Source organism: Colossoma macropomum, unplaced genomic scaffold, assembly GCF_904425465.1.
Source record: "Colossoma macropomum unplaced genomic scaffold, Colossoma_macropomum, whole genome shotgun sequence".
Taxonomy (NCBI): Eukaryota; Metazoa; Chordata; class Actinopteri; order Characiformes; family Serrasalmidae; genus Colossoma; species Colossoma macropomum.
This window is the reverse complement of record NW_023494802.1, coordinates 38,200,259-38,211,197: the sequence shown is the minus strand read 5'-3', so window position 1 is coordinate 38,211,197 and position 10,939 is coordinate 38,200,259. Positions and strand designations below refer to the sequence as shown.

General features: G+C 36.6%; 1 long non-coding RNA gene across 1 annotated transcript; it reads right to left on the bottom strand.

The window, feature by feature from the left end:
• On the bottom strand, positions 1-10,923 carry LOC118822257. The gene is made up of 3 exons (XR_005008435.1): positions 10,590-10,923; positions 9,065-9,170; positions 1-45 (listed from the first exon to the last, which is right to left on the bottom strand). It is a non-coding gene; the product is annotated as an uncharacterized LOC118822257 (long non-coding RNA).
• Between the last annotated feature and the right edge of the window lie 16 nt (positions 10,924-10,939).

Below are 10,939 nucleotides of genomic sequence, written 5' to 3'. Positions count from 1 at the left end.
GCTGATTTCTTTGCAGTGGTGGTGACAGGAATCAGTGGTTGCCATCTGTACAACATAAAAATAGTTAGTTCCATGAAAGTAAATTGCAAAATAATATAAGAGTGGTTTTCCGTACAATGCCCTGCATGTGTCTCCATGAATAGATTTTAAAGGTATGTTTTAGGCCAAAATCATCAAAACTATCATAAAACAATGTCTCAGACATCAGGCAGTGAATTCATAACCATTTCATATAATAACTTTCTGTGAGGGAGCTTTTAGAGGTGGACGTCTGTTAAATAACTGTTCATTAACTCAAATATTAAAATAATTAATCTTAATCCTGACAAACAGCAGTGCACAGTGAATCTCTTTTGCTCTGTAATACCATTTTTCTCAAGTGCTTGTTGAGCTGTAAGTGTGAGGTGTTTTCTCCTTCTCTCTGCAGACTCTCTGAATGCAGGATTACAGATAAAGGTGGTACTCTGGTTAAAGCCCTGAAATCAAACCGCGTATCACATCTGAGAGAACTGAACCTGAAGTGGAATAAACCAGGAAATTCAGCAGTGAAGGAGCTCTCTGATCTACTGGAGGATCCACATTGTAAACTGGAGAAAGTACAGTGAGTGATTGACTTAGTGACTTTACACACACATACACATACATTCACTTACAATAACACAATAAAAATAAATTGAAAAAAAAATATAATGATTATGGGCATTTTTAGAGTAACTGTGTGTCCCAATTCAGGGACTGTGTCCTTCGGAGGCTTCATTTGAAGGCTGATTGCATCACAGCGACGCGACTAGGCTATTTTGAAGGCTCGTTCACATGCGGCCGAGAAATGTGTCCTTCTTTTCCATGGCAACGAAGGATCCAACAGGTGCATCCTTCACCAGCCAACATACCCCAAGGTTCATTGTGTGCCGGTGAGGATTCGAGAACATGGCGGCATCAACAGAGATGCGAACGGCAGCTGAAGAGTTCACTTTTAAATATAAATTAAATATATATATATAAATATAAATATTGGATTTAAACTAAGGCGAATGGTTAACAATACAAATGTTAAGAAATACAATCTCATCAGTAGCCAGTGGTGAAGCATCTCCAGCTCTAATAAATGAAAAAATAAACAACTAAAATTAAATTAACTCCATCTTTAAAGAACTTTAAAAGAACTTGACAGGAGCGGCATTGCGTGGCGCAGCAGTAAGGGCAGGAAGAGCAGTGCTGTGATGTAAACAGAGAGCAGACCGTATCATTTCGGTTCAGCTTTCACAGGTCTAAGCAGCCTTTGAAGGACATGCCTTCGCAGACCGCATCCTTTGAAGGATCCAGCCCCTGAATTGGGACACACTGGAAGCCAAGCACTGCTGACAACATGATTATTCAAGTCAAGCAACTGCTCCTCACTCTAATTCTGAGTTCTATAGGTGCTGCTCATTTTTACGACCCCTGGTCATAATATTCCCTTCGTGTGCCTTGTGCTGCTATTTTGAATGTTCCCTCTTGTGTTGCTTTGTGTGCAGGTATGTGATTGACCACTGCCCATCCATATAAAACAGGTCACCAAGCCACCACCTGGGAGACATTCAGGACTCTCTTCCCTCTGATCTGACCCAGAAGTCTGGACCTGTCCAGACCGGCCCCAACACTCTTCGCTCTGCTTCGCTTTGCTTCAATTTGATTGTTAGATTCTGTTAGATTTTATTTTTAATAAAATTTTCTCCTGTGTTTTTAAAATCCTAATCTAATTTAACTATGCTAATTTTTAATTTAATGACTTTCTCTTTTAAATTTATTGTTTGAATCATATTTTCATTATGTTTTTAATGTTGCCTTTAATTGTTTTTTCTATTCAAGTTTACTCTGTATTTTCTCATTTGTAAAGCACTTTGAATGACAGCAGTGTATGAAAGGTGCTACATAAATAAATTTGCTGTACCTTGCCTTGTTTTCAGTGGTGGACAGTAACAAAGTAAATGTAATTTGTTACTGTACTTAAGTATTTTTTTTTGTGTGTCTGTACGTTACTGAAGTATTTCCATTTTGGGTAACTTTTTACTTTCACTCCACTACATTTCAAAGTCAAATATCTTACTTTTTACTCCACTACATTATGAGAAAACATTTTGGTTTATGTGTGTATAAAAACGTAACATGTCATAATGAAAGAAGCACAAAGCAAGAACACCAATCAGCACTTAGTTTTGAGCTTGTTTTGACCTGTTGGACATACCGACCCAGTGCAAGCACACAGTTCAACATCAGTGCAGCAGCGTAAAATTTTGGGGGAGTCTATTCAACATAAATGATGAACTGACCTAACTTTGTGTAAATAGACCACAATATAGAAATATGTATTCATATGCAGTTGTGACTGACGTGTCTTTTTTCTGAATTTATACAAACACTATTTCATTTTGTAGTAAATTTGTTTTGGCTAGTTTATGTTTATGAACAGAGACCTACAGATGCAGTATATTAAAGGAAAACTCATTGAGAATCTGTGTTTAAAGCAGGTTTTAATTAAACTTAAACTTGTAACTAAGTTGCAAATAAATCTTAAACTGAAACTTTGCTTGTTTGCAAAAAGTTATTTCAGAGCCACTCAGTTCTACCTGATGGAAACTGTTCGCCTTCAGTGTTTTGTGCTTATGATAATTTTAATAGACATCAGTGTCACTAATTAATGACATTCTATTAAAAGACCGGATTACCAAGAGAGACACTGGAGTATTTTCACCCAAAATGAGTTAATGAAGCAGATTCTTGTTACAAAAATGATAATAGGACATTAGAGTTCTCTCTAAAAGTAAATCTTAAAGTAATCTTTTAGTCCTTTTACTTTTGATACTTAAGTACATTTGAAGGCAAATACTTTTGTACGTTTACTCAAGTGGAGGTCCAAAGGGAGGAACTTCTACTTTTACTGGAGTAATATTTTACCTTTGGAATCTCTACTTTAACTCAAGTACATGATTTGTGTACTTCGTCCACCACTTCTTGTTTTTAGTGTAGGATGTTAGGGTAATCTTACATGTTTTTGATTCCTTTATTTCGAGGTTAGTTTTTTAGTAATAATTAGTAGTTTTTTGTTATTTTGACATACTTTCGTCCTTGAAGCCATCACCTCTTTTGCCTCTTGCAAACTTGCATACTTTGATGAACACTTAAATAAACCTGCAGTTTTCTGGTTTCAGTAGTGTCCACTGTTTGGTCTGGCAGCAGGTCTGGGGAGAGCGCCCACTCTCATTTTCTGTTACGGCCTGATCCTAGTTGTAAAACCTTCTCAGTTATACTGAATTTGGAACAGTTACATAACCTTTCTAGTTACAATTAACATTTCTAGATTCTACAGAGAATTCTAGACAGAAACTCAAATCAGTTCTACATTCCAGAAAGTTCCAAATAAATATCTGCAGAAACAAACATGCAACAATTGAAACACAAGCATAAACTCTGCCCTTCTAGAGTATATATGCAAGCAAATGTCGTTTCCTTTACACCACAAATGTAAATAATATATTAATACCATCACAAATTGCTCCTTCCTCACCTTGCTGTTAATAAGCAGCACATAACCATGCTCACCTTTACTAATCCTTACAGAAAAACTACCCCAAGTTTTTGCAACCTTGTCCACTATATAAAATAGTATATACTGATGTTTCTTCCACAGTTTTGTTCAATGCACATGCATAGAATCGTACTAACAATCCTCAAATTTAGCTCCGTCTCAGGTCTTACTTACAGCCTGTACTTCTGTACTTCAAGTGCTCCTGCTGCTTTGGAGTCAGTGGCAGTAGGTACATCTAACTCTTCTGTTTAATAATAAAAATTTTCTAAATATCTGAAAGAAATCTGATTACTCAAATCTGGCAGAGCTCCTAGCTGTTACAACTTACATATGTGTGTAAGGAGTACCCAAACTTGTGCATACAAGTGTATAATGTTACAAAAACCCAAACTCTGCTGCAGACGTTAACAAGTGAACTAGATGCGAAAACATGTTTAGGACTCGACTTTGGCTTCAACACCAATGACTCGGACTCTGACTCGGAATTCAGTCTCACGACTCGGGAAGGTTTGAGACCCAAAGTTGAAGAAAAGTGGAGAGTCTGGCTGCAGATGGGACTCTTGTTTAGCATGTGAATTCATTTGTTTCAGAACAGAAAATTCAAATAAGCTGGTGAAGTAAAGTCAACTTCAGTTTTGTACATTCACCATCATTTTACTGTCTTGTCTGTGAATTTTGTTCAGCTTGATTGTTTTGGTTTCTGTTGTTAGCTAAATTCGTTTGACCTAGCAGTTGTTTTTTGTTGGCTAAGCTAGGTTTAGGGTTGAGCTAGCATTTATTTTAATCCTGTGTGCCAAATGTTCCCAAAAGTTATCTTCAAATATAATTTTTAAAATTAAGTTAATGTTTGTTTTCCTTGTGTATAAAGTATGCCTGTCCTGTTGATCTTTTAGTTGGAAGGGAAAAAATAAATAAATAAAAATTATTTGCAGCCATACACTGGTATAACATACTGTCATTAAAAGGCTACAGTACTGTCACCATTATTCAGTGTTATGGCCTTAAATTAGCTAAAGAATGCATACTGACTTGTTTAGAGCTCGAAGATTAGGACTATTGACTTGGGACTCAACTTGAGACTCACTTTCACTGACTCAGGACTTGAGTCAAGACTCAACTTGGGACTTGACTCAGGACTTGAGTGTGAAGACTTGAGACTTACTTATTACTTGCAGCTTAGTGACTTGTTCCCACCTCTGGAAATAGCCTACACAAAATTTAAAAATGTTCTAGATCATTTCATAAAAAAATCCAAAAAAGTCTTCTTTTATATATTTTCAGATCCTTTTGCCCCCCACAAATTAGGGTGCACCCTTACACTACGTGTTTACATTGAAGTGGAAGACTCTAATGGCTGAAGACAGATAACAACACTGCTATCTAGCGGTTGTAGTATCTTTAAAAGAGTGGCCTTACAGAAGAAGTCAAAAACACTCTTAACTTTCAGTATAAGTTGATGTTGTAGTATCTAGGAGTTCCATGTGTTCTGTTTTTGCAGGTTTGGAATGTTTAAGTTAGGGGGCCCCTGGTCCAAAGGCCCCATAGGGGGTGGGCCTCTTTCCCTTCCTCTCTTAGTTCCAGACAGATGAGATCATTTTAAAAAGGGCCATATGTTCCGTTCCCTTTTTTGAAAACAAGCACCCTATATAAGCCATTGGCTATATTGTTCTGGAGGGGAACACTTTAGAATTGGCACGGATCCCCTCTCAAGTACTTTATAGTGCTTGATATGATACTGTTTTACTTTGTAATAAACATCTTATATGAGCAAGACGGTGTCAGCGGAGACTTCTTCATCATCTTCACATCATCGCTATTTAATAAACAACACGGTTTAAACACAACACAAAATGTCTGTTATGAATAAATGTCTGCCACAAATCTTTACATGTAAACTATTAATTAAAAATTGATACTGTGAATCAATCCAATATCATAAAACATAATATTGCGATGCTGGAGTGTATTGATATTTTCTGAAACCCTTAGTAATGGGTTTGCTCTCATCTGATTGTTTTGTCTGTTTTCTGTCTCACAGCATTAAACATACCTGACAAGTTATAAGTCTCCAACACTGAGAGGACAACACAAACACACACACACACACACACACACACACAATGAGTTTCTACATCCTAATGTGTGTCTTGTTCCTTTACTGCTGAAATATGTCTGTTATTTCTGTGGATGTCTATTAACATGCAAAGATGAGCCATGTTTATTAAAGTAAACCTACAAGTGAGTTTATGTAAAATCATACAGCGAAGCACGCTGGAAGAGCTCGACCAAACAGAAATGAGTCATTAGTTACCTTTGTTATTGTATCTGGCTTTGCATAGTACTTGAACTCTGCCTGTCATTTAGCTAGCCATAGCTGTTATAGTTTTTTTAATTTGATAGAAAATGTATATGAACTTTTATGAACTGCAATTTTTGACCCATGAAGTTCTGATTCCATTTGTACTACCCACTGAAATGAACGGTTTGCAGTGTTTTGAATCTGCACATATACATGTACATACAATCAGCACAGTGTGGGTAACGGAACATGAAATATTTCATGAAAGGCATAAAAACAACCCCAGCTTTTTAGATATTTTGATATTTAGATATTTTGACCATGATATGGCATAAAAAATATAACTCCTAAAATATGGTGCAATTGTAATGGATGTGGAAGAAGATTTATTTTTTATTTTATTTCACATAAAATCCTTCTCTGCTTTTGTCCATTATTTTGGTAAATATCTTTTATTTATTTTCTCCTTTTTTTGGTTGATTTTACATCAGGGATAGTTTATTTGAAGTCATTCATTATTTTGAAATGTCGAGGCTCGATTGGCGATGTTATTGTTGTTGGACTGCTCACTGTACTGAGTTCGTGGCAATAACTGAGAGGATAGGTAGGTGTTTTTAGAGCTCTCTGTAGAGAAAAGTTGTTTTAAGGTTGTTCAAAGCACTTTTCATGCATTCAGATGCTTATTTAAGATGTTTAATGTTACTAAGAGTAAGACAACTTTGATTCTGTGACTACTATTAGCGTAAGAGAGTGTTTTATCGAGGGCAGCGATTTTTTAAACCAATGAATGTAACTTACAGCTGCCATTCAGGCTTAAATGGCCTCTTTTTTCCTCACAGCCTTTGTACATGTGAGAGACAGAGAATTCATTCAGTGCTGTGCTTTTGCCTTTCATTTTGTATGCAGAGAAAGAGAGCGAGAGAATAAAATTCCAGTCGTGTGGCAGAATACTGGTATATAGTATCTGAGTCAACTCCATCCTCTGGAACTGCCGCCTGAAACCCGTGTTTTATTCTAGCATCTTACTTACCTGCCTTATTACCCCACTTATCTGACTGTTACCTCACTGATCCTTTTCTCTGCCACAATACACCCCTTTAACTGCTGCTGCACTCAGCACTTTAACTTTAGACTCATACTTTGCACAATGTAAGGTTTACAGGTATGACTGTGTGTGTGTGTGTTTGAGTGAGTGATGGTAGGAATGCATGTTTTATTTTATTTTATTCACTACATGTAAATGTCTGTCTGATACTGTGCACTGTGAGCTCCTGTAACCAAAACCAAATTCCTTGTATGCGTAAGCATACCTGGCCAATAAAGCTTGATTCTGATTCTGATTCTGATTCTGAGTGTGTCCAGTCTTCTTGTTCTCCACCGGTAACACAACGCAAAGGGTTTTGGAGTGTCAAGGGTGCAGTTGAGCTGCACATTATTGCACACACCAGTTATACAATGAACCACACAAAATATTTCATTCATTTTTAAAACTGCTATTCTCACCATTTTTGCACTTGTTGCACTTATATTGACCCTTTGCTTGAACTTTGAGAAAGTGCTGGTTGACTGAACGTACCTGTTGTTTAGCTGTTTCAAATTGAGACAGAGTAGAAAAAGCACAAAAACAAACTAATGCCAGTAATATTAGCTATCATTAAATACAATTAATCAAATAAGTTACAATGATAAAGAGAATACACGCTGTAATGAACTCCACTATCATTTTTGCTGACACTTAACTGAAACAAAGCGTTGGGCAATAATCTAACAGTGTCAGTACTTCAAAACGCAAATTTCCGAACTGCCTGTTTGATTACAAAGAGAGTATAATTAGTCCTATTTCATTATATTTAATAAAGCACAATATGTGAAATTAGTCTTTGATAGTATTTTAAATTTGGCACTACTTTGTCTTTTCCAAATTATCCCACCTTTACTTTTAAATCAGTGTTTCCCCATTTTTAGTGGGATTCTTGTTGTAAGTGAGGGGGAAGAACCTTATTTTAAACTAGAATTGACTCTCAGAATCGACCGGTATGCTAAAAGTTTCATGCAGAAACACTACAAAATGCATAATTCCTGCTTTATTGTGTTGTCTAAACAGCACAGTGGCTGTATATCAGAGGCAGCAACATTAGCTAATTTGCTATTTCTTTTTGCAAACATTGGCACAAATGTACTACCAAAATTGAAAATGACATGAAGTACATACATTTACAATTTAATTTTTCATAAAAGCACGAGTCGTTTGTGACAAAAATAAAAACAAATTTAAAACAGCTATTTGTCATTTCATTTTAGTCATTATTCTGGTATTTCATGGTCATATCTAAAATGGAAAAGCTAATAGAGAAAAGAATATCCAGGCTTCACTTTGGCTTTGCCTTTTTTTTTCATTAAATTATATAATATGTGTCAAAACTAAAGTCAAAATACAATGTTTATGTCATTATTTTTTTCCCTAGCAATAGGCTGCATATCGGACAATATGAAAATGCAAAATTTATAAATAAATAAATCAATAGCAAAGTGACAGTTTGCGATTCAGTTTTTAGCGTGGATGCCTTTTAAGTGTCAGAATAAAAAGGCAAATGGAAACAAACATCTGTGCCATCTGCCAATTTATTTTTAATGTCCCAGTTTGTGTTTTTGTTTTCAAGTTAAACAAATATGTTAATTCACGCCAGGCGAGTCTACGGTGTACATGTTAGGACATCTTCAGACCTCAGCATCAGTACTCAGGCATCAGACAGTATGGCATCATTCATTGGACTAAATGACTTGAACTCTGAGGAAAACTATCGTCACGTCACTTATATACACATATACTGCCTTTTTGTTGATTTTTACTTTTACACATGGTTTGAACCCGGCATCAGTCCTTTACATTTTCATGATGAATGGACCAACAGAAGTTCTCCAAACTCACTTGGAATAAAACCTTTTTACATTAACGTACAACAAAAGTTAAAGTTTTTGGCTTTTCCTGTAAAGCTACAACATGGCTTTCACTTATAAAAACAAACAGATTTTATCTGAAAGGGTAAAAAAAATTATACAGCCACATAGTACTAACATGCTGTATTTCATCCGTACCATTATTTTTGGTGTTCAGTGTTGAAATGGGCTTAAATTAGCTGAAGAAGGCAGACTGACTTACTTAGGACTCGAAGGTTAGGACGTGAGGACATAAGACTCACCTGTAATGACTTTAACTCGAGACTTGAATCGAGGCTCGACTGTCTTGGCTTGGGACTTGACTCGGGAGTGTCAAGACTTGAGACTTACTTGTCACTTTACCCACCTCTGTAAAGTGATGATATGAAGAGAAGAGAGAACAGAGATTTCATGAACATTAGTCTGATGTAGGAGTTTAAGCATGTAAAATAATTTGGCAGCTAGTTACCAAAGCACACCTCAGTTGAAATAACTAGCTAACTTGCTATTTTAACTGTAAATTAACTCCAGCACCAAACACTCCATGCCTCTCTCAGATTAGAGGTAGAGGTAGATAGAAGCTTTTATCCTCTAAATCTGTGTGAGAGAAACAGCAATCCTGGTCAGTGGTGTAGGAAGCCTTTAGGCTATTAGCCAGCAAGCTAACAACTTCAAACATCACAGAACCTGGTTAGTTTCTTCTTTTTTGACACTCCAACACTAATTATTCCACGTCTCTTGCTGTGATTTGAGCCTTTCTTTATTGTGGGTTAGCATAAATTAATTGAAACTGAGCCGGTCTTCCAGCAGTGCTGTTAACTTAGCCTGATAACATTAGCTTGGCTTCCACAAGTGCAGTTAGCTAGCTAGCTAGCAACTCTAAGAAGCATATACAACATTTATTAGAAATAGGATAGAAATTCAACAGTCACGAATTTAAAATGGTATTTTTTTTAAAAAGTACCTTTTCTCAAATTCTTGTCATAAAGCCTAATATGTAAAAGCTTGGCTGCTTTCAGTTTATTGCCATCAGACTTTGAGGCCTCCACTCGTGTATTAGCCTTATAATATTTGTCAGTTGTCAACAGCCTGGGAGGCTCATGTATTTTAATTTTCAGTCTTGTGGGATTTTGCACAAGAGCTACCAGATGTTGAGGTGTATAGTTTCTTATTTAGAAGGTATCAATTTTTTGTTAATCAGCCATTCAGGTACCTGGCACTTATCAGCCAGGGAGACCTTCTGTCTTAGTAGCATGGGAGCTGTCACAATTTTTTTAGCAGCCTTTTCTGCCTGTCAGAAAAAAAATTTTGCCATCGGTCTTGAAGACTTCCAGTTCATTTTTTATCAGACTCATAAGTATTTGCCAATTGCTGTCAGCCTGAGAGACCCTTTGCATTATTATCCAGCCTATCAGGCATAAGATTTCTCTACTAGAAGGTATCCATTGAATTGTATCAGTCTTTGAGGCACCTGGTGCTTGATATCAGCTCAAGAGGCCTCCCTTTTTTCTTAGCAGCTCTGTGGTAAGCAGTAACTAAAGCATAATTCCCCTGTTTAAATTGTGAGTACAAAAATTAAAACTGACATTCAATTTGTTGTTGAAGCTAGCCAAGGTTAGCATGCTAAACAGAACTCAATGCCAAACTAACTAGCTAAATACAAGCTAGTTGCACAGCTGTTCTTTAAATATGACATTCTTTCTTTACCAAAACAATACAAATATTAAGAAAGGTCTTTACTTTGTAGTGTAGAGAGGTACATAAATGACTGAATTGATTTCAACTTACTGGGTCCAAAGATCCTCCACTGTAGTTGAGAGTGTTTTCAAAAACTTAGATGTTATGCTAATTAGCTGTTGGGCATGGTTGGCTCAGAGCTGAATGGGCCAGAGTAGTGTTGTGCTGCCTTGTAGGAAGTGCTGCCTTCCAGGCCTCGCTGAAGAAACAAAAGTCCCTTGTCCCGCCCAGTGATCTGAGTGTGTGAGCACACCTGCAGTTTTCCAGACAGGAAGTGTTGAACTTCCTATCCAGACCGGGTTAAAGTCCAGTCTTCAGCAGCATCTGTTTGGCAAAGAGACTGTCAATAATAACCTTTAGAGAAAAAGCAGAAAGATATTTACTGAAGTCTGAACAGCCTG